We start from the raw sequence: 24,520 nt of genomic DNA, 5'->3' as shown, positions 1-24,520 counted from the left end.
GATCTGATCTCTTTTTCGTTTGGTATTTTTATTATTGTGGTGGCGGTTGTTGTTTTGTTAGATTCCACATATAAGTGAGATTATACAGCATTTGTCTTTTGTGTCTGACTTATTTCACTCAGCATAATATCTTCGAGCCCCATTCATGTTGCAAGTGGTAGGATTTCCTTGTTTGTTGTTTTTCTATGGCTGAATAATAGTCCATTACAGTCTATGCCACCACTTCCTTACCCATTCATCCGTTGATGGACGCTTAGGTTTTTTCCATGTCTTGGCTATTGTAGATAATGCTGCTGTGGCCATGAGGGTGCAGATATTTTTCCAAGTTAGTGTTTTCATTATGGTTGAATATATTCCCAGAAGTGGGATTGCTGGATCATATAGTAGTACCAGTTTTAATTTTTCAAGGCTCCTCCACACTGTTTTCCATAGTGGCTATGCCAATTTATAATCCCACCAACAGTGTATAAGGGTACTCTTTTTCCACACCCATGTACATTTGTTATCTTTTATCTTTTTTGACAGAAAAGTCCTGTCTGCCCTTTCCCTACTTGAGCACGGTTGGGCTTCATAGTTTCCAGGGATTGTTGCCAGCTTTTGTGCTTGTGGGCAGGAAGACACTCTCCACAGTGGGTGGAGCTACGGCTCAGCCCCCTTGCCTGGGTGGAAAGGAGGAGGAAATGCTCCCAGCTGCTCTCAGTTTCCCAAGCGGGCTCTCCATTTGGCTGAACCAGGACTGAGCTCCTACCTCAGCTCTTGCCAGCAGTTACTCTCCCACCTGTGCGTAGCATGGATGCCTCCATGCCTGGTACTGGTTGTGCTTTGGGGCAATCAGCTCGGCTCACCCACCTCTCTGCCAGGCTGCAGGCAGGGCTTCCAGGAGTTGTCTCCAGCCCTTCTGGTCAGAGGAGCTGGAAGGCATCCCTGATGGTGGCTGGGGCTGTGATTTAGCACCTTGCCTGGGTGGGAGCAAATGAGGCTATAGGGCTGGCAAACAGTCTCATTTAAGGGTCCGAATCAGGGAGATCTGTATCCCTCCCAGTTCCCTGGTGTGAGGACATCCTCATTTTAGTTTGGCAGATGAGCAAGACTGCTGGCTAAGATGGCCACGTGGCCAGCACAGGTGTGAATTCAGTCCGCCAAGACCCTGGTGCTGGTTGCCCCACCCCACTTTTCTGTCATAGATTCCCAGTGGTTGAGCCCCACAGGTTCCTGCAATTCCCATAATGCAGAATCAAAGTAGGGGCTCCCACAAAGTGACCCATAGGGCTGGGGGAGGCTCGTTGCCTACCACCCCAACCTTGTTCTCTTTTTCCCCTGGAGTAACTGGCAGCTCAGGGGAGACCTCTCCAAGTAGTACTGTCCTGTCCTGGGACCTGGTCAATGGGCAGTTGCTGTTCTAACCTTTCATCATCATCATCTTCTTTTTCTTCTTCTTCTTTTAAAGACTTATTTATTTTAGAAAGAGAGAATGAGAGTGGGGGCTGGAGTGGGGAGGGGCAGAGGGAGAGAGAGAGAGAAAATACCATGTAAACTCCCCACTGAGTGTGGAACCCAACTCAGGAGCTCAATCCCATGACCCTGAGATCATGACTGGAGCCAAAATGAAGAATCTGACACTTAACCTACTGAGCCACCCAGGAGTCCCTGCACTCACTCTTCTAATGCAATCTGTTTTGGTCTCTGTGGTATAAGAGGAGTGCTTCAGCCTCAGCACCATGCTCTAGGATTTTCTCAGTAATGTCTTGTTCTTGAAGAGCTGTAAGTTATTTTTCTTGTGAGGGAGTGTGAAGTCAGGAATAATCTACGTTGCCATCTTGGTGATGTCACTCTTTAAATTGAAAGTTAGATTTCATTGAGATAAAATAGCACTGAATTAAATTTAAAAAAATCAAAAGTCTCATCTTCTTAGATAAACTTAATGGGTTTTTTGGGAGGTGTTATCTTTTCAAGTCAAGGACTTACACTATTTCTGGCTATTAAACCTCAATGCCTCGTACATAATTGATGCTTATACAGAATAAGAATAACAATATCATTATTGACACTGTTTAAAAGGCTATGAATTTTCATGAAAACCCTATGAATAAGTTCTGTTTTATTCTCACTTTAAAGATAAGAAAACTGGGCTAGAGAAGTTGGGTAAAAGGGCCAAAGCTGGACATTGAACTCTCTTCCAACCTTTCAGTTGATATCCAGAATGTTTGAGGTCCGTTGGATGATGCTCATTTGTCAGAAAGGAATGTGCCTGTGTCCTCTCTCCTAACATACTGTTTACAACAACTTTTAAGCCAAAATATTTTCAATTATGACATTAACAATAGGTTCACTGTTCTCTGGCTGATGCCTTTGATTTGGAATAATTCTTAATTATTTTGGAGAGAAATATTGTTTTAAAGATTTTATTTATTTATTCATGAGAGACACAACAGACAGAGGCAGAGACACAGGCAGAGGAAGAAGCAGGTTCCATGCAGGGTGCCCGATGTGGGACTCGATCCCAGGACCAGGATCATGCCCTGAGCCGAAGGCAGATGCTCAAACTTTGAGCCACCCAGGTGCCCTGAGAGAAAAAAAAAAAAAAATTTTATTTTTTATTTATTTTTAAAAATTTTCTTAAAAAGATTTTATTTATTTATTCATGAGAGACACACAGAGAAGCAGAAACACAGGCAGAGGGAGAAGCAGGCTCCGTGCAGGGAGCCCGACGTGGGACTCGATCCCGGACCTCAGGATCATGCCCTGGGTGGAAGGCAGATGCTCGACTGCTGAGCTACCCAGGCATCACAAGAAAAAAGTTTTTTTAAGAGTATGGCCCCTATTAGCTGAGCACATGATAATAATTCACTTATGAATAAAATTTTTATTCTACAAATAATTACTATTTTAAGTGCCTTGCCTTTTCTTTGAAATAGATTGGAGTGGTTTATGGATTAAGTTATAATTTAGGATGATTGTTTTTATTAAAAAATAGGACAAAGATCACCAGGAAAGCACAATGCTTAGAGTATTTTAAGAACCATGAGTGGACAATGTGGCTCTAAGGTTTTTAGCAACTGAGGCAAAAAGGAAAATCTATCAAATCATTTGATTTTTATTTTTTAACAACAGGAAAAAAATATATTGAAAAGCTTGTAAAATTGGTTATTTTCCTTCCTTGACTTAAATGTCTCTCTTTCAAAATAAAGACATTATGCAAGGTAGTCTCTTAGTTTCCTTTTTTGCTCTATGATTTTATAAGCTTCAACTATAATATTACAAAAATAAAATAATAAAATAAAATAAAATAGAAAGGTATTTCTTACTGTAATCATCTATAAAGACATAGGACAGGGCAGAGTGAAGGTCTTTCTCTGAAGGAATAATATAAGCTAGCCCAGATGCTCTGAATTCTGTTGGTCTCTAAATTAATACAGGTTAAACAATCACAAAAAAATAGTGGTTTTAATAAATTTCATCAAGGCTTTTACTATACCAGTGATTATTTAAAAATAACCAGTAGTTTGACCAAGCTTTTTGGTAAATGGAAGATTGGTTGCATATCCTATATACATACACAGAGCTTGACTCAGTGATTATGGAAGCAAAGTTTCACGTTTTCTGTATATTTAGTTTTCTCTGGATTCTTATTAATCTGGACTTTTGTTTTTTTTTTTTACAGTAATAAAAGGAAATGTGACAATGAGGAATAAAACATTTTCCTTCACTTGCTCTCCTGATCCCTTTCTCTCAAGGATTTCTGCGGTCAGCAATTTTTCAACAAACATTTATTTAATGTTTGCTCTGAGTCAAGTCTTGAACCTAACGGAGTTGACTCCCAGATCTGTATCTGTGACTCCCAACCCTGACCTTTATTTGGTTCCCAAACAAATGTTACAGCAAATTGCATGATATATCTCCACCTTGTTGTGCTGGTTTTATATCAAAGTCTATATACTTCCAACTGAGTCCTTTCTAATTCTTCTGAAAGGTGCTCCCATATAGTTGCTTTATTTCATAATAAACCCATTAACTCACTTAACACCTATTGTGACAGGCACTTGGGCTGGGTGCTGGGACAAGAGTGGCAAGGTTCCTGATGGTATGCAACTTTCGGGCAAAGAATAAACAAGTGAATGTAAAAAATACATAAAGTAATTACGTGGTGGCGTGTAACCAGAGGTCACTTTACTGCTGTCAGAGAATGGCTCTCTGAGATCTGAAAAAGGAGTAACTATAGTCATCCGTACTTTTCATTTTTTTCATCCACTCTGTCATTCCTTAGTACTCATTCCTTAGTACTCATGTCATTCCTTAGTACACTCACTTAGTACAAATGAGTACTTAGTACTCATTTTCATCCATTCTGTCATTCCTTAGTACTCATTTTGAATGCATTTACTGAATGCCCACTAAATACTAGTCAGTATGAGAAAGCTTGAGATGCGAAGATGAATAAAACACATCCTCTGTTGTCCCCAGGTGTTACAGTCTAGTGAAGAGCTAGATCAATAAGCAAATAAGCTCAATAAAGTGTTATTTGTTTATTTGAAAGTGTATGCGCACAAGGGCAGAGGGAGAGAGAGAATCGTGGGCAGAGGGAGAGAGAGAATCGTAAGCAGACTCCACACTCAGCATGCAGCCCAATGCAAGGCTCCATCTCATGACCCTGAGATCATGACTGGAGTTCAAATCAAGAGTTGGAGACTTACACTTCTGAGCCACGCAGGTGCCCCTAGTATTGTAATTTATCTCAGTCGATACCTATATGGGTCTCAGTAGGGGATAAACAGGATGAAGGAGCTTACTCAAGTATAAGCTTAAGAACATTATATAGATCTTATTCCTCTTAATATCCCCAGCACAGGACCTGCAAATAGGTACTCAAAGGAAAGCGATGACTGGATATATGAAAGACGTCACACTTGCTATTTATGCTAGTGAGTTGAGAGTAGAGTCCTACTGATTTACTTTATCCATTATTCTACTGTTCCCGACATGGTGTATTTCTCTCGATATCAATCTGTATTTTATTATTTATAATCCCATACCTGGCATTTTTAAACACTTTTCTTTCTCTGGAGATTCCTTTCAGTAATACAGAAGATAAAATATGGGGGTACCATGTCTCAAAATACCAACAAAGATCACAAAAACAAAACAAAATCTAATAAAATTCTAATTGTTGTTTCATTGTTCTGTCATAGATTTTGGCACATATATTACCCACTTTACCTCTCACCTCCACAAAATTGAGTGATTTCCCTAAATCACGGGATTTACAACTGTCAGAGTGTGGCAATGGAAACACTGGCCCTTGAGGCAGGTGAACAGAGATGATTCTTGCTTGTCTCCTCTACATCTGACATTTTGCAAAAAATTGAAAACCTGAGTCCTATCTCAGTCCTGCTTGTACATTCTAATACCATCTATCTCTCATTACTGGCAAGTTCATAATTGTTTTTAATTTTGCTCCTTGTTGCTACCTAAAACTGGAAATAGTTTTATCTTTTCCCAGCTTTGGTGTATTGGAAGAACAGCAGGTCATCTTTCATTTGGAAGAATTTCACAGGTGGAAATATGAACTTGTCCTTCAAATGTCTCCTTACCCAGTTAAATAATCCTTTTTGATGTTTTGAGCTCATTTTTAAAAAGCTGTCTCTTTAGTTTTGAAGAAGTTTAATTATTTCTTGCTGAAACAAAGGATCTTTACCTAAATCTTGTGCTAGAAATATGGTTTTAAATAGAAATCATATCTGTTGTGAGATTTCCTCAAATGTGTTCATATTTGGAGGAAATTAGTTACACAGTTCACTAGAAAATTATGACTGATGGTATTACTATTTTTATTTTCTTCTTTATTGATTTTATAATGACCTGAAATTCAGTAGAATTATATTATGTAAAAAAAGGAACATTTAAGGCAGTCCTTTATTTAATCCGTGTTATTTCCTGTAAATCATCCATACAAATATTTTCAGAATGCCCTTTGTCTCTGATATATTTTATCTGTAGAACAGCAGCCTAATATGAAAATTGATAGTCTTTTCTTTATTTTTTTGTAGTTTACTCAAAAAATTCAAACATCTGTCTTGTTTAATATAGTCACTGTAGACCACATAAATTTGATAGTTGGGAGAAACAAAAGCTTTTCCAGAGATCTTAACACTTCCATACATAAGAATATTTTTTAATGGGGTTTGTGAACAAGAAAAATTTTTTGATAGCCTGTAAGTTTATAGGCAGTTGATAACTCTGGAAGTCTTGATTTTTTTTTTTAAATACAGCAAATTGAGCAAAACTCCATAAAAGATGACAGTTACTCCACTTGTCACTCTTGGGAACTAAGAACAAAGTTAAACATGACCCTTAAGGGACAAAAAGACGCTTTTGCAGAATTGAGCCTGAAAACAATGCAGGATTCAATCTTTTTGTCTCTTCCTTAAACTTGGAGGGAACGGAGTCAGAAGGCGAGTCAGAATCATAATGCTATTCCAACAACTGTTAGGAGGGAGTGTTGCTAAGAGAAGGAAGGCACCAAATTGGAAATGATGATAGAGGAAAAGTCATAGTTAGAGAATCCCCAGCATGGAAGGCAGAAACCTAATTGTAAGACCTACAGCCACGAGCAGGCACAGAAAGTCCCTTAGGTCTGAGGTCCTCTGGAATAAATCTTTGGTGATAACAACACAGTCCACAACAGGGATACTTTCATATTTATAGTTTATTCTCCATTATTGCCAGAGGCCTCAAATCCCACATAGTCAAAATCTCCATTCACTGCTGCCTGCTGGGCATTTAACAAGGGCTCTTGTAACAGGACCCCGAACAAGTATGAACATGAATAAAAAGTGCAGGGGCCAGCCAGGCACCACAGGCTGTGAGGTAGCCAAGTGGAGCCATTGGAGAGAAACAGAGAAAGCATACAATGACCCTTAGTGCCTCAAGGCATGGCTTCAAAGGGTGTCAACGCCAATTAAATTGTAAAAGCTCTGTCAGCTTCTGAAAAGTCATCCAGACACGGACAAGACAGCACAGAATCAAAGGCCTGGGCTATGATTTTGTATGGTCTACACTAGACCTGGTGTACACATGCACGCCTGGCAATGTGTGACCCGTATGTGAGCCTTCCGGGTAAGGCTGTCCTTAGAGGTGGAAATACCCTTCCTTTGGGAGCTGGCCAGGCTCAAGCTGGGGCATCTTGAAAACCTTTATTAGCAGGTGTGACTGGTGGCTCCCATAGGTAAATTGCCCGAAAATATAACTCTAACTAAGACATGTACCACAGATTATGCCCATAGATCAGCTAAGGGATAATTGCCTAGACTCTTGGCTTGAGCGACACAGAGGCAGGAAAGCAAATGTGACAAATGACATTACAGAGGGTTTTCTTTGTCAGCAAAGGCTCCATGGAATCTACTCTTGCAGGCCAGGGGACATTTTGACGGTAACAGATTTTGTTTCAAATAGCTGACACCAATAAGAAGGTAACTTTGCATTTTCTTTGCATTTTTTATTTGGCTTTGGAAAGTGTTAATGTGGCTTTAAAGAACGTATTGGTTTTTGGCAAAGATACCCTAATCTCAATTCATGAAACGATGTCTCCCTCTCCTTTGTGCCTCCAGGTAACTATGGTAGGTATGACCAATTTATTGGATGGCTTTCAAAGTGATAGCAGAGTTGGGGAGGAGAAGAAATGCATTTTATAGCTAGGGGAAAAGAGAGAGGAGAAACTGTCAACGTGTTTCTCACATATTTTATTGCTAAGTAATTTTTTTGGTCTCTGAAACTTTTTCACTTTTTTACTCACCAAATCAAGTGAAATGCCTGGGGTTTGAGGTAGGTTGATTCATGCTGAAAAGTAGACTCTAATGACATTAAAGTTCCAAGCACGGTCAGTCTTAAAAACATAACAAAAACAAAAACACAAAACTCAAAAAGATTATTCTTACCTGGATTTTTGAGAGGGAGTGCCACTTAACATAAGGATTTAGAATGCAATCTTTTTAAAAAATCAAACTATTTAAATGCTCTTGACATAATTAAAATTATTCTTTTGTTTTGAAGGAAAGATAAACAAAGCATAACATAATGCAGTGTATTATCGAGTATCACTTTGAAGCTCTAGTTTGTTAGATCATCTATTAGATACTTTATTTTATAATATAATAGCTGTTGGGGCGCATGGTTGAGCGTCTGCCTTCAGCTCAGGTCGTGATCCCGGGGTCCTGGGATGGAGTCCCACAAGGGGCTCCCCACAGGGAGCCTGCTTCTCCCTCTGCCTCTGGCTCTTTCTCTGTGTCTCTCATGAATAAAATAAAATCTTTACAAAAGCATATATAACAGCTGTTGAAAAAATCGGTTCAATAACAGTAAGGAACACATTTATTCAAATTTTAGTATTGATACTGAGTTAGTCAAGATGGGTTAGATAATGCTATAGTGACAAAGAAAGAAACCTTAGTAGCTGAAAACAGAAATACTTTCTCCCATAAGTTTTCTATGGGTCTGGGACACCCCAAAGAGCAGTACTCCTCCACTTGCTCTGTAATATGGCAACACTTTATCACCCTGTGCTTCCAAATTGTCATGACAGGGAACAGGAGTTAGATGGTCAAGTACCTGCAATTAAATGCTCCTACTTGGACCTGATGAACCTCATTTCTGCTCATATTTAATTAGCCAAAGCAAGTCACGGGGCTATCCCCAACTTGTAGGGGTGAATACAATTCTCGTGAGCCTGGAAGTGGGAGTTGGTGTTAGTGAACAGTTGTGAAATCAGCCATAGCCCAACTGCTCTCTTGATACCCAAGTATTCTTTCCTCTCTTCTGGCCCAGTCCTACACTCAAGCCCTCCATGAGCGAGATGATCCAAAAGCTCTTCGGCCAGCATGGAGTCCATGATCCCAGAGAAGAATGTGGCTCTTGTTGATATGGAGACACAGAAACTTAAAAAGGAAAAGTTGTTTTCTCCCTTCACAATCCACAGACTGGGAAGGAGTAAGGATGATACTGAACTTCAACATGGGAATTTAGAGAAGCGGATGGACAGTCACTGTGAGGACCCTCTAGACTGGGAGGTGGGGAATGTTCCTCGGGATCCCAGCTTCTCTGACGGGGATCCCAGTCTATTGTTCTTGCTGATACGTGACTTCACACTTGAGAGCTCATTCTTGGGGCAGCCCGGGTGGCCCAGCGATTTAGCACTGCCTTCAGCCCAGGGTGTGATCCTGGAGACCCAGGATCGAGTCCCATGTTGGGCTCCCTGCAGGGAGCTTGTTTCTCCCTCTGCCTGTGTCTCTGCCTCTCTCTCTCTGAGCCTCTCATGAATAAATAAATAAAATCTTTTTTTTTTTTTTAAAGAAAGCTCATTCTTTCTTTATTCCTGTTTGTCACATCAATAACAGGCATTGGGGAAAATAAGGAATAAGAAATTGAGAAATAAGCAATTCTCTGGGCCCATTACCTTGGGTTAGGTACCAAGGGTGATTTTAACTTATAAACAGCTACAGTCTCTTTGAGTCCAGTCATGGGATTCCTTTGGCAGTGAAATTCTCTCAAAACTTGTATAGGTTTCTTATCTATTTGATTCTACACAGTTTCATGTACCAGTTCCACACCCATAAGGTTTTTTTGAGATTTGGTTCCTGGAATATTTGCTTTCTTATTTTCTCCCCATTCCTCTTCTTCTCTTTTTTCAACTCCCCCCCCCCCCCCGCCTCCCCATCCCCTTTCATATTTGCAATTCCATTAAGTATGTTGTGGTTCAGGGGAGAGTCATACTTTCAGTCTCCTTTTCTTAGAGATTTTTAATCAATTGAAAGGTTAGATGGGGTGTCCCACTTTTAATCATATCTTTATTCTGAGATGACCTAATCCATTCCCAGATTTAAATATGATGCAGTAGCCATCCCTGATTTGATCCTTCCCTTAATATTTAGATTTCATTGCTCTGTTTTGCACAAAGTAGGTTTTGAGAAGCAGTAGCGTTTTCTAACCCTACTAATCCCCAAAATTCTTTATTCTTATATTTATTTTTGCTTCTAATTGCAATCGTCTATTATTTTATGAGATGATCTATTTTTCTTTTTGTGATACCTTGCCAATTGCAGCTGACATCAATCTGCAGACACTCTAATTTTATATTTAATCTTTCTTCTAGAGCAACAAGTTTTTTTTGGCATAAGATCTATCCTATAAATTATCATAGGTGATAATATTACCAAATGATCTGCCCCTGTATATGATTTTTTTTTTGAAGTTTTTATTGGGGGTAACTTAGGTCAGGTTCTCTAGAAGCGGAGCCTGAGAGAGGGACTCTGGTACAAGTATTTAGTAAGGGACCACTCACAGGTGAAATCTTCAAGGAAATGAGAAAATTCAGGATGAATCTAGGCCCAAGATGTGGTTTTAACTGAGGTCTAGCCTCAGCTTGATCCCATGGGGAGCTCTGGAGGATAAATCACATCAAAAGCTGTCCTACTCTGAGACAGGGCAACCAACTTTTGTCTCCTTGAAACAGTTGGCCATTGGCTTAGGGCTGTTCCCCCAGTGGGGAGATCCTAATTCCTAGGAATTCCATGGGAAATGGACCTGAGATCTGGATGACTTAGCCAGAAATTGTAATTAATTTGGAATCAGCAGCAAGATTTTATGGGTGCATTTCACTAGAGAAATACTCCCTTTGAAATGGTTGGTTGGGCCTGACACTACAGTATCAAAGGCAGCCAGAAAGCGCAAAAGGGACAGCCTTTGTAGACTGGCTCAGGGCTTCTTGGATGGAGATCAGGAGCACTCATTTTGGATTTTCATTAGTATGTAGAGTTTGCAACTTCTTGAGGCTCCCAAACAGCCTCACTGAACTGGGATTGGTGAATAACTTCTAACTGGTGACCCTGCAGTGACTCATTCGCTTGTATCCCCTTGCTTCTTGCTTCTGATGCTCAGAAAGCATGCACAGGGGGTTGCTCTAAGGTGTTGCATGCATCATAGCTCTCAGTGTTTGAGACCTGCTATTTTGTGCCCCTGCATATGATTGATTTCCATCTCCTAGCCTTCACAGAAGGTGGCCATTCACAACTGCTACCCCTGTAGGATCAACACTAAACCTATGTCACATATTTTAGATTTCTTGCAATGGCAGCATCTATTCCTAGTATAAATAACTGTTTTAGTCAACATGGATTAGGGTGGGCTACACCAACAAACAACTCAAAATTTCAGTAGCTTAAAACACAAAGATTTATTTCTCTTTCATGCCAGGTGTACTATGAACCCAGAGAATTCTCAGGGCAGCTGAACTACTCTCCATGGCATGGCTCTATGTTGCCCTTCTTTAGCAATGTGGTTTTTCAATAGCTATCGCAGAGACAAAGTGAAGTACAGAATTAAGTGCCAGTAATTAAATGGTTTTCCCCGGAAGTGACAATTATAATTTCTGTCATTCCTAACACCTAAGAGGCAGGGATATATATTTATCTTATGTGTCTGGAAGGTAAGGAGAATTGGATGTCAGGGATTAGAGGTCATGTCTGCCGAGTCCCCTGACTTTGTGACTTGATGAATGGGAACACCATTCATCAGTTCAATAGTTTCTGAACCCTTACCACTATAGGCATTTTATTTCTACTTTATTAGAATCATTATTATAAACCTAGCTGACAAATTTTATATATGTCTTAAAATTTTTAAGTATTTAAAAGTTTTGATATAACTTCCATGAATGGCTTCTATCTTTTAGTTATTCAGATTCTGACTTCCTTTCTAGATGGACACTAGTCGGTTAAGCATGTGCCTTTGGCTCGGGTCATGATCCCAGGGTCCTGGGATTGAGCCCTGCATCAGGCTCTCTGCTCAGTGTGGGGGCCCGCTTCTCCCTCTCCCTCTGTCTGCCACTCTGCTTACTGGTGCTCTCTCTCTCTGTGTCAAATAAATAAGTAAGTAAGTAAGTAAGTAAATAAGTAAATAAATAAATAAATAAATAAATAAATAAAAATTAATGGACACTATAGGGACACCTGGGTGCCTCAGCAGTTGAGTGCCTGCCTTCAGCCCAGGACATGATCCTGGAGTCCTGGGATCAAGTCCCACATCAGGCTCCCTGCATGGAGCCTGTTTCTCCCTCTGCCTGTGTCTCTGCCTCTCTCTCTCTCTCTCTGTGTCTCTTTTCTCTCTTTAAGAAAAAAAAAATAGACACTATAAAATATTACTCAAAGTTTTTCAATTATAATTATCAGGTATTTTATAGTAACCCTATCTGTCTCATCTTAATTTAGTAGTATTTGTGGATAAGCGTCTGGAGTGAGTTGAATGGTGGTGCTGCAAAAAGATATGTCCATGTCTTGGAACCTGTGAATGTGACCTTATTTGGAAAAGTAGTTTTTGTAGATGTAATTAAAGATCTGGAGACGAGAGATCATCTGCACTAGGATAGCTCATAAATCCAGTGGCAAATGTCCTTATAAAAAGAGTTGTCGAGAAGGTCTCTAGAGCAGAAGGCCACGTGAAGAGAGAATCAGAGCCTGGGGCAGGCAGTTGTGAGGCTGGTTGACAGCCGCCAGGAGCTGAGGGAAGGGAGGGCTCTCCTTTAGGGCCTTCAGAAGGAGGGCAGCCCTGGTAACATTGCTTTTGGACTTCTGGCCTCCAGAACTGCACGAGAATGAATTGATGTCCTCTTAAGCCATCAGATTTGTGGGAATTTGTTACCACAGCCCTGAGAAATGAATATCATGTGCATGTGACCTTTAGGCTTTTAAAAATAACAGATGCAATGAATACATATTCTTGACTATTATACTTACCGGACTAAAGAAACAGTGAAGAGTGAATCAGGCACTATCATGATGACAAAGTCACAAGACCTAGTATTACAAGTCCTAGATTTGAATTCGGATGATCTGCATTCCAGGTTAAACTTTTTGAAGTAGTTATATCATTTTAAAAAATCAGTTTCCTCATTTATACAAAGAAAATTATAATAAAGCCTCCCCTGCCAACCTGGAGGATTGCTTTATGAATCAAATGAAGTTACTGATACAAGGTGCTTTGAAATTAATAATAGGGCAGATAAATGAGATTTTAATTATGACAGTTTTTATTTATTTTTTAATATTTATTTATTTATTTATTTATTTATTTATTTATTTATTTATTTATTTTTATTTATGATAGTCACACAGGGAGAGAGAGAGAGAGAGGCAGAGACACAGGCAGAGGGAGAAGCAGGCTCCATGCACCGGGAGCCCGACGTGGGACTCGATCCCAGGTCTCCAGGATCGCGCCCTGGGCCAAAGACAGGTGCCAAACCCCTGCGCCACCCAGGGATCCCCTTATGACAGTTTTTAATATCAAAATAACGAGAAATAAAAACAGACCCTAGGCCTGACATTGTAATTTCTAAATAGCTTCTGTTTAAAATGCACTTCATTTAGTGAGGTTCTTAGATTTACAACAAAAGGTTAAAACTGTCTAAGCATTGGGCAAGCAAAAGCCTTGCCCTCTCTCAAAGCCCATTAACATCAAACCTCTTACTTCCATTATTACTATAAACTATATCTGAAGCATGGAAAGAAACTAGAAAAAGCCCACCTCTTTGGTCAGTTACTCAAGAAAAATGTAAATATATTTAGATGAAAAAAGCCCTAAAGGCTGATTTTAAATTTCTTATGTTTCCAATCCCACAAATTCTTCCTAGAAAATTACCTTCACAAGATAATAACTATATTCCAGGTATAATATTACCTTATTTCTAGGACTTCCTTTCTCCAACTGAATTTATTTACTTATCTATATTTGTTTATTTTAGAGAGAAAGAGAGAGAGGGCCTGGGGGTGGGGAGTAGAGGGAGAGGAAGAGAGAGAAAATCTCAAGCAGCCTCCATGCCCAGTGCAGAGCCCAGCATTGGGCTCAGCCTCACGACCCTGCAATCATGAACTGAGCTGATATCAAGAGTCAGACACTTGACTGACTGAGCCACCCAGACACGCCTGTAACTAATTTCAAATATACTAATAAAGACTAACTCATACATTCTCATCTTCATTTCCAGGGATTGTGTTTCTATCCTCCAGATAACCCAGAGGGGACAGTACAAATCACAGATCCAACTGAGAATAACACTTTGTGGTGCAACTTGGAGGTAATGGTGGCATCTTGGGGGTGTGTATGTGTGTGTATGTGTGTGTGTGTGTGTGCACGTGTGTTCTCGTAGAAGGTATTGCTTTTTTCCTTTTGTAAAAGGAAAGCCAATTAAGTGTGGAATGTGAATCTTGGACAGAATTTTCTTCTCGTTCAGTCCCTCCTTGGTTGCTGGTAGCTTAGAGCTGTTGCTACTGAAGGTACTTGATGTTTGGTTTACGCTCCTGATTAATTTGGGTGGCTGAGGCAAACACGTGTGCTGTGAGCCAAGATTTTTGCCTATCTTATTACCAGGAGCCTGTGCCAACACTGGTAATTTCACTCCATTCCTTTAGTCCTGTCATGAAATATCCTCCTCACTTTTGGTGGAAATTTTATCTCTGTGGATTTAATACTAAAACTCAGGCATTAGTTGTGTCATCATCTTCTTCTCCCGTAAAGATGCTAAGGAAAATTTTCATGCTGATGCTGATATGTAAGCTTTATATGATCTCTAGATGCCTTTAAGGGACAGAGGCAATTGGATTGCCAGAAATTCTTTGACATTATACTTTACAAACCTTTGTAGGATTAAAGATCAAGGCTATAAACTCTAGTTGGAATAAGCCAGAATGGAAGGCATATTGTGAATTCAGGAAACTTGAAGAGAATGAAAGAGAGATTGTCATTATAAGATTTCAGAAGCTCATGTCAGTTGCAACTAAATTATAATGACCTGTTGGATATTGATTCAGTTAGAATTCTTTTTTTTTTTAAGATTTTATTTATTTACTCATGAGAGACACACAGAGAGAGGCAGAGACACAGGCAGAGGGAAGAAGCAGGCTCCATGCAGGGAGCCCGATGTGGGACTCATCCCAGGACCCCAGGAATCACACCCTGAGCCGAAGGCAGAGGCTCAACCACTGAGCCACCCAGGCGTCCCTGATTCAGTTAGAATTCTTGTTGACAAGAACTCATCTCTCGAACCACCTCCTCAGCCTCCTGCTGCCAGTTGAGTTACCATGTCTCACATCTCTGATCAGAAGCCCACGGGTCCATTTCCAACGGGCTGCTCATTTTCACTGCAGCTCTGAACCACTCGGTAATCTAACCAATCCTCCACTTGTCCTCCCTCCTTCCCAAACCTTCTGGAACTCCAACTCTGGGATTAGCAAACTCGTCTATACCATCGGCCTCTTCTTCTGAATATCATTTCACTCATCAACTGAAACTTTGTAGCCTGAGCATCTTCTTCCTTGGAGAATCTACCAAAGAGGGGTGAATTGGCATCTCCTGCCTCTTTACTTCAAGGTTAGGGGTGGAAGAGGCATGGCCTTTGGTTCCTCATTGCTGTTTTATAGCTATCTCCTTCCTCTTTCAACATCCTGGCTCTTTGGAGGCCACAACATTCTTTTCCACCATCTCTTCTTAATTGTTTTCATCTATCTACTATAAGCCACTCGTCCTCCTTCCTCCTGACTTTCACCTCTCACTCACTGCCTTATTTTTCTGTTCTGTTGCCATCATCATTCTTAGAAATGTCAACTTCTGCATAGGAAATAAATTTAACTGGTTTCCCAATTCCTTAATCTCCCCTTCAAAGTTCTTTCTCTCCTGTGCATTTTAGTTTCCAACGTCTGTGACCAAATCTTGGGCCCTGTAATCAGTAGCGATTGTTTCCTCCACAAAACTGATTTCAAACATTTGGTTTTTTGATTACCACCTTTTACTCTAGTTCATTTAAAAATATTTAATACACAAATGGGAAAATTTGTGTCATTTTTGGGGCGGAGTCCCTGGACACCAAGCCAGGACCAAACCCAGAAATGGTCTTTGATATTTAAACACAAGGAAGGCCTTATTTATATTACTCACCAGCTTTCCCAAGTCCTCTGCTTAAATAGATCTGAAATTGATTCTTGTCAGGGAAGAAAGTTTCCCATTTTCTGCTTTTTTGTTATTTTTTTCTTTTTACATCCCAGACCTCCCCCATTGGACAGATAGGTAACCAAAAATGCCTGAGAAAAATATGACAACATTTTCTTTATGAACTCATCCTTATGTTCTGCATATGTTTTATTCTTCTCAATTCAAAACATTGAGATTATATATATAATTGCTATAAAATATATTTTAAAGTATATATATATATATATATATATATATATACACAGAGAGAGAGAGAGAAAGAGAGAAAGAGAAAGTCATCTTTTTGCTGTTATTGTGAATCCTATTTAAAAGGAAGCTGGTGTCATCACAATGCAGTTTCTCATTTGAAAATAGTATTTCCGGTACTAAGAATTGCCAGAAAATACCATAATATGTAATTAATGGAATCTCACTGTTTTCATAGTCAGAAAAGTACAGACTTCAATATGTTAAAAAGTTAGTACTTAAAAATTTACTTTAAATTTTGCAAAATAAAATTTCTCATCAATCCCCATCAAAATATAAGATAATAAAGTTTAATGTTCTTGGTGGAAGAAAAGTGTGAGAGTCAAAACAGGTTCATTGCCTATCATTCTACCTCCATTAGTTCACTTTCTGTTCCTTCCTCTCCCCACTGAAGATACTCTTTCTTATTTTACTTTATCTGTGTTGAATTTTAATATGCGTAGCAGCATCACAGCCAGACAAGGACCAAATTAACATAATACAAATGTAGAGAAAATGCCATAACTTGGTTTCTTACAAACAAAATATGAATATGATATGCTGTCACCTGGGTTGCCAGATATTTGCATCAAAGCTTGTGTGTTTTTCATTGACTGAGTTTGTATTTTTATTTTCTAGCTTAAAACTGACATAGATAAATAAATGTAAATGTAGACTAGTTTTGCAAGTGATTAAGTACACTCAAATAATCCACAAAAATGTTATGTGACTTATAAAATCTGATTGGCTGAAGTCCTAATAAGTCTACCAAATTATACTCATTTCCTTATGGCCATCTATGCAATTAGGTCTGGAAGAGATAAGCATCTGTCAGAATAAGTCTACATTGTTCATTGATTTAACGGTCAGGCTTATTTTCTCCTCTGTTTCTGTTTCTAGTGCTTGTATTCATAGTAATTTTTCAGTTCCTAGTGATAGTAAACCAATTCAGATAATCGTTGAAAGAAAAGGTAACTTTTTAAGACCTGTAATTTAAAAATACAAGGATAGATTCAGATAGGGCTTGATCCAGAAGCTAAAATGACATAATCATCTTTCTCTTTTCCTTACTTCCTCCGTCCCCTTCTAGGCAGCTGTCCTCCCCGTTATTTATCTTCTCTTTCCTTCTCACTGGCTTCCTTCATGATTCCTTCTGTGTGGTGACTACAAGAAGTTTAAAAGTTCTAGGCTTATCCCATGCTAAGTTTGGCAGTCTGATTAGAAAGTTCTGTTAACTTTCCAAATAGTTAACAGAAGTCTTAGGAATGATCTTGATTCTAGGGCCCAGCTCATGTACTTATCCATGAACCAACCACTATGGCCAGGTGATAGAATGTTCTCATCAGCTAGACCTGATTATAAGCCCATCTCTGAAGCCAGGTGACTGGGTTCAAATCCTGCCTGAGTCTCGTGGGCCAAAGTTAGAAGACAGGAATTTCCGGATGGCAAATCTGGATGCAATTATTTAAAAGGAGAGATTAGGGCAGGAAGAGAACAACATTGTATACTAGAGAACTCATTTGTAGGCAACAGCAGAATTGCTGTAGCTTTATAGTTATGCACTCTCGTTTACGTTAAAACGTATGATTCATTGGTCTTGCTTTCCTAAGTTGTGGACACTGCACAAGTGTACAAGTGTGCTCCATTTAAGTGGTCATCAGTTTTGTTTAAAATTTCGTTTCCAACCAGGTAGGAGGATCAGAAGAAAAAAAAAAGAGGAAAGACTCTTCAAATTGGTTGGAGTTTTATTGAATACGAGAAATAGTAGTGTTGGCAGCTTGGATCCAGGTTGAAACAGAATGTTTTTTGAGAAACTCTGAGCACCTAATCATTGACTTCTTTTTTTTTCCCCCCACTTCCCAATCCTTGAGAATTTTGTGTAGACAGTATTTCTCCACAAACACCTAATAAAAAGGGAAATAGGAAGGAGAAGTAGGGAATTTTAAATAGATTTTTGAGCTGCCACCTGGTTTTTATCAAACTCACACTCTGATATTCATTAGCCTGCCTTGATGTCTGTTAGTCCTCGTGAACATAAGATAGTGCTTATTTTAATGACTGCTGAAGACAGGCTTGTTTTTGAAGCCAGTAATAGTTTTGAATCATTTAAGCTGAATCTTGTGTCTTCTCTGAAATAATTAAAAGATGTGCTAGCTCCAGTTTGCCACTGGCTGTTTGTATGAACTTGAGGATTATGAAGAGAATTAGAAATAAACTGAAGTAAAAAGTTTTTCGATGTTTCAGCTCCCTCCCTTCAACCAAAAAGAAGCATTTTAATTATTCAGCATAAGTTGTATATTTTCACTGTGTAAGGACCGATTTCAGAAATTTTATATGGAATAAGAACTTGTGTGGTGAACATCCTGGGTACAGCTGATATTTTAATGAGATAAATAATAATTATCGTTTCTAAAGGTACACTTCAATGTGTTACAAAGAGATTTTAGTTTTTCTGTTTACAACACACATGAGTTTACAGAAATAAACACAGAAACCTAAGGTTTTAGAAAGAATTTTGGCCCCTGCTGTTGAATTAGGACACTGGCTATAACGAGAATGTATTTGTTGGACTAATATATTTTTAGTAGAGTTGGACTAAGTGCCACAGTAGGGTTATAGTCAAGGTATAATCAAAGTGGTGGAAGAGAGCAAGAGGGTCCAGTCAAAGTGGAGCTCAAAGAGTACATTGGAATAAGCCAGATGGACAAGAAGATGGGGGAGAAGGGAAGGAAGAAGGAAGAAGGGTGTTCCAGAAAGAAGGGATATCATAGACGTTAAATTCCCAGTCTTAGATGCCTTGAGAACTTCTAGAATCTGTAGAGCTGGGAAGTAGAATGGGTAACTGGGGAGGATCATTTGAAGATAGTGCTGCTGATGGCTGAGGTGGGCAGGACCCGGACTCACAGAAAACCTTGGAGACCATGTTGTAACCCATTCCCTTTTTCTTACAGAGATGAATAATAAAGGGGGTGTGTTGACTATAAATCTTTGACTTATATGATATCTCACTGCTCCTTTCTAAAGCCTTCATTGAGGCTTATTCTTTGAACAAAATCAAGTCTAACCCCTTAGCTCAAAGCGAATAGCTTGTCATCCCCTTTTTGTTCCCTTGGGCGTATTGTATTCTTAAAGTCACTGTTTCCCAGATGACACTATATTGTTTATTGCGCTGTGCCCTTTGCCTAGAATTTCCACCTCCTCATTTCAAATGCCACCTTTCCATAAAGGTTTTGCTAATTCCAGCTACTTCTCTGTTTTGCTTTCAGGGAAAACATATTCTTTCCCAGTTGTGATTTTAAAATACTTTCTTTTTTTCTAGCTTTCTTTATACCATTCCTCACTTCTCTCTTGAATTTAGATTATATTTTCGCGTGTGTGTGTGTATATATATTTAAATATATGTGTGTATGTATATGTGTGTGTGTGTGTGTGTGTGTGTAGGCACATATGTATATATGTACTTAAATCTCATTACTAAATTTTAAGATCTTAGACAATGGGAATTATCTAAATATATTTGATTAATCTCTCCTCCTGGGAGAATGTAGCTTAGTGCTTTGAACTGAGTGTTGCTCTAGTTGAGAGAAACAGAAAGAGAGAAAGAGAAAGGAAAGGGAGAGAGAGAGAGAGAGAGAGAGTACTATATCATTGTAAATAGATTTTTTTTTTTTTTTTAGGGAGCGCATCACCTTGAACCATCTCACTTGATACGTCACGTGTGAAATAGAGAAATTAGTAAGCTACTTTTCCAATTGAATTATGGTCAGAACAAAACCATGGACCTTCATAAACCACTTTTCAAATTGCCAACACTTAAGAGTTTGCTTTAAAGAAAAGGTCCTACTTGAGTAAGAGTTTGGGCAAACGTGGTGGAAAAAAAGGGCTCTAATAGATCTAACAATCTTCAGTAACTATTACCTCACCTTTGAAAAGCCTGATGAATCTCATATAATTGTTTCCGGATAAATTAATAGAATTTGATCTCCTCAAACGTCCATACATCTCAATTTTTTTTTTTTTTACACTTTGCCACATAATCCTGGATTACTGGAGTTCATCATATATTTTATTTTCTAAGCTTCTAGGTGTATTTCAGTCTCTCTACTGGTGCCAGAAGAAAAAGTGCTTTGGCAGTAACATTCAATGGAAAATCCATCCTCGGATACACTAGGACGCAGCTGACACGCAGGGCACGTGTGAATTTTACAGACAGATTTAGTGGGCTGTTCGGCAGCAGGGAGATTAAGGAGCTGAACTCAGTAGTTTCATAGACGCTGACGTTATTCGACTTCTGGTAAAAAGCATTGCATAGGTTGCAGGTCGGCTCCACATTTAGCCATGTACAGTAATTTAAGTATCTTAAGTGACAGCACTTCTGTATAATCATAATCTTATTCTTTGACTACTTGGAAAAATTTATCGGAAGAAAAACATGATTCAGTATGTTGAGCTATTTTCACCTCACAGAACAATATTATAAATTTAATAAATTACAGTCTGAAAGAGAACAGCACATTTGCTACTTTACTTTTGAAAATATTTGCTTTTACTTGAGCTGATTTTCGAAAAGAAACGTTTTTGGATGACTCAATGAAAAAGTATCAAAGTCCTGTTTTATCTTTAAGAAAGATTACTGGTCCTGCCGAGGGATACTGACATCAGTGGCCATGGGAGTTTTCCAGAACATACCACCTCTCTTTTGCCTTTCCTTTGTCTTCCTTCCCTCTCTGCTTTCTAGTTATCCCTTTATCTTCTTACTCTATCCTCCTTTTCTTTCTCATTAAACTCATTTTTCTCTTCAGTTTATCCTACTCTCCCCCAAACCAGTGACACTTAAATGTTACTTAATATTAATGTCAGAAATACTGAAATGCAAAGCAGTTGTTTTGACATTTCAATCTTTTTCCCCTTTCTCTTTTTCCTGTTTCCTTCTCTTTTTCTATTCTTCTTTCCTTTCTTCCTTCTTTCTTTATTTTTAAGGAAATCTGGAAATGTTCTTTATAGCTTTGATTTCTTTAGGCTTTCAGGTAATTTACTATATTAAAAACATTTGTTTTAAGACAAAAGAAACTTTTGATTTAATCCCATTAAAATGGTATAGATCACCATTTTCTTCTATAACATTATTTATGGTGAATGTGTGTGTATGTATGTGTTATTTTAATTTCCATAGGACAGTGTGGTCAGAGAGAACATAAAAGCTTTCATACAATGTTTGAGTCCTTTTGTGCAAAATTTTCTCCTTGCTACCATGGGTTGATAATCCAGCTGACTCCTGAGTATCTCCAATGTGATGGGGATTTCTCCCCATATTTCTCCTCAAAAACCCTCCATTCTTGTATTAAGGCTCAATTTTCATTTACATTTGTCTTCTGCTCCCCATTCTACCTTTCCTACTTTTCCCACTTTTCCCCTTTGCAGCCATTTAGAAAAGTCAACTTTTTTTTTTCAGTAGTAAAGCACTTCATGTTTTAAATATGTTATCATAAAATATCCTAGAAGGGTACATGAAAACCACTAAAAATGACTACTTTTGTGGAATGGAACTAAGACTGGAAGATGAGGGAGAAAATTCTAAAAATTATGACTCACTGGATTTAAAGCATACATATTTATATATTAATTTGATTCAATATTGTAATCATTATTATTATTTTAGAAGACCTTAAGTTCTTTCCAGTCCCTTTTAAAAAATGTAGATACATGTTTTTCAACCTTTTTCTCATATAATAATTATTTTTAGGCCCTGCTTCTTATTTTCTTTGCTAATGCTTTTACTGTCTTTTGAAAGTTATTTGAGTGTGGCAGCTAGAATGGAAACAAAATGATAAATTTATTTGATGGTGATTCAGTTGTATGTGTACTGACTTCTCCGAATTTGTATCATATGTTCAAATTAGATAGCATTTAGCATACAATCCTTATCCATGGTACAATACAGCAATCCAATCTTAATGGAAGAAATTCTATTCTTAATAGAAGAAATGATAGTTACTAAAAATTGAACCAAAGAGATTTTAATAGAAAAAATGGCTTAAATAAAAATATAATTGTTTTCTACACAGAATGGGAATGAGATCTCAATTTTTATATTGTGGGTTTTCTGACCTAACTGTGTTAACTGAGTGGAGAAAAAGAAAATCTAGCATATTATTCTCCTAAACATAACATACACACAAAAATAAAATATGTTTTTAAGGATATTTATTATTTTTCAAATGCACATTTTTCATATTGATTTGTAATGAAAAATCTACTTTTCTTAAGAAATATCTAGCCTATTTTATTTTTTAATTTAATTAATCAAAAAATTTTCTTTTCAGTAATGTAGAGACATCTAAAATAATAGCATCTTAGATGGTCAAAAAAGTGGTTTCTTTTTTTCTTCCTTTCCACCCAAAAGACCAATGTTTTTTTTTAAACTTATTTATTTATTTATTTATTTATTTATAATATTTATTTATTTAGAGAGACACACAGAGAGAGGCAGAGACACAAGCAGAGGGAGAAGCAGGCTCCTCACAGGGATCATGCCCTGAGTCGAAGGCAGACGCTCAACCACTGAGCCACCCAGGCATTCCAAGACCAATGTTTTATGGTGAAGTAATAGTGAATGTACCATATATTTAAAAGCCATATGAAAATGTCATGGTTTTCACAAAGGTAAAGAATATCACCATACCAGCTGAAGTTATGGATTCAACATCTTCATGGGTTAATGACATTGAAATAAGCAAAGTCTTGGACCTAGTGAAGGGTGCAATATAGTAAGTAAGATGTTGCAAGCCATGGCTTTTATGCTATTTGTTGATTCTGTGACTCAATTTCATGAGTCAACTCATGACAAGTATATGTGGAATCTAATGAGAAAGTCTGTCTAGTGGAATGGAATTAGCCTTGGAGAAGTCTGTTGGTGAGAGAAATCTGAACCTTGAGTTTCAGTGGCAGTTCTAGTACTGAAACCAATTAGCTGGGTGCCAGTTAATCTCTCTGTGTCCGTTTCTTTGTCTATTAAATGAGAAGATTAAACTACATCAATAGGCAGCTTTATGCTTCTGACCTTTTGTGATTCTAGGGAAATCTGAAAGACTACATTCAGAAGGAAAACCAAACAGAAATATTCCATGATGGGACAATAGCAAGCTTCTGGGTCACCAGCACTTTCTTAAAAATGTTAATAACCTTTGTTAGCAGCTGATTTCTTCTCTCTTTTGTAGTAAGGAAGACTCAGTCATGAAGCAAGATGCAAAGCAATTAGATAAGAGATCAACTATGCCAACAGTTCTGAGCATGAGAGCATTTCTGGCTCCCTCTCATTATTATAAATCTCTTATATAAAGGGGTCCATACTTGCAAAATTTCTTTTTCCATTCAGTATCTACATAAAAATGTAGAGAGAGAGCTAAAAATGATCAGCCTGTGAAAATCCGTGATTGAATATAGATGAAAACAGTTCTAAATATCTATAACTCTATCTATTTGTTTTAATAATAGTTGGAAATTGTCATGAATCTCAGTTAACATTCCAAATCCATGCAGTATTATTGGGCATTGATTGTTAAGAGACTGCTTTCAAATGTGCAATGATTTCTTCAACTGTTCAACTCAGTATTTCTACAGATTCGATTTCATTGTTAAAAGGAACGTTTATACACATTATGCATGGAAGAAGTAAATATCAAAGAAGGTGACTATGGAACCAACAGCTACTTCCTCCATTATGGTTCAAATATAATATACTTCAAAACAAAATGCTAAAAATTTCTTACTCTTGTAGCATAATCCTTCTGGGTATAAAAGAATTTCAGAAAAAAATAAAACAAACTTTGAGACTCTTGAGACATAAATCTTTCTTTGTATTTTCAAATTAAAGAGTAATTAACACACTGAATTTATTGAGGCCAGATTTATGAAACTTGAGGTAGGAATCTGTTTTCTGAAAAATTCTTGTGAAAATTTGAAAGTTGAGAAAAAGTGCTTATTAAGAAATAGCATTCAAATAAATAGAAAATTATGAGTGATTTGATGGACAATGAACACTGACCATTGCTCACATATTGTGGAAAGTCTTTGGGATTAAAATTTGTTTTTTTCATTCAACCCACAATTTAGAAGAAAATTCCCAATTTTTGGAATGTGAATCAAAGAAAAGTTATGACTACAACAAAACTGATTTTTATCATTCTTTTTTTTAGTGAATTCTTCTCATAGTAGAAATTATTATAAAAGAATTCTTGAAGAATTCACTGTGGCTTTGTAACCTTCCCTA

General features: G+C 37.9%; 1 long non-coding RNA gene across 2 annotated transcripts in view; it reads left to right on the top strand.

The window, feature by feature from the left end:
- LOC118355220 (uncharacterized) overlaps positions 1 to 24,520 on the top strand; it is a 64,339-nt gene that overhangs the window by 8,296 nt on the left and 31,523 nt on the right. Inside the window, exons 2-3 of one of the 2 annotated variants that reach the window (XR_007411757.1) lie at positions 13,150 to 13,275; positions 14,027 to 14,116. This is a non-coding gene — a long non-coding RNA (uncharacterized LOC118355220). The remainder of the gene's footprint in view (positions 1 to 13,149; positions 13,276 to 14,026; positions 14,117 to 24,520) is intronic. The other variant, XR_004817256.2, reaches the window with a different exon arrangement.

The sequence above is a fragment of the Canis lupus genome, chromosome 7 (genome assembly GCF_003254725.2).
Source record: "Canis lupus dingo isolate Sandy chromosome 7, ASM325472v2, whole genome shotgun sequence".
Taxonomy (NCBI): domain Eukaryota; kingdom Metazoa; phylum Chordata; class Mammalia; order Carnivora; family Canidae; genus Canis; species Canis lupus.
The sequence above is the reverse complement of the archived record's forward strand: the minus strand, read 5'-3'. Positions and strand labels throughout refer to the sequence as shown.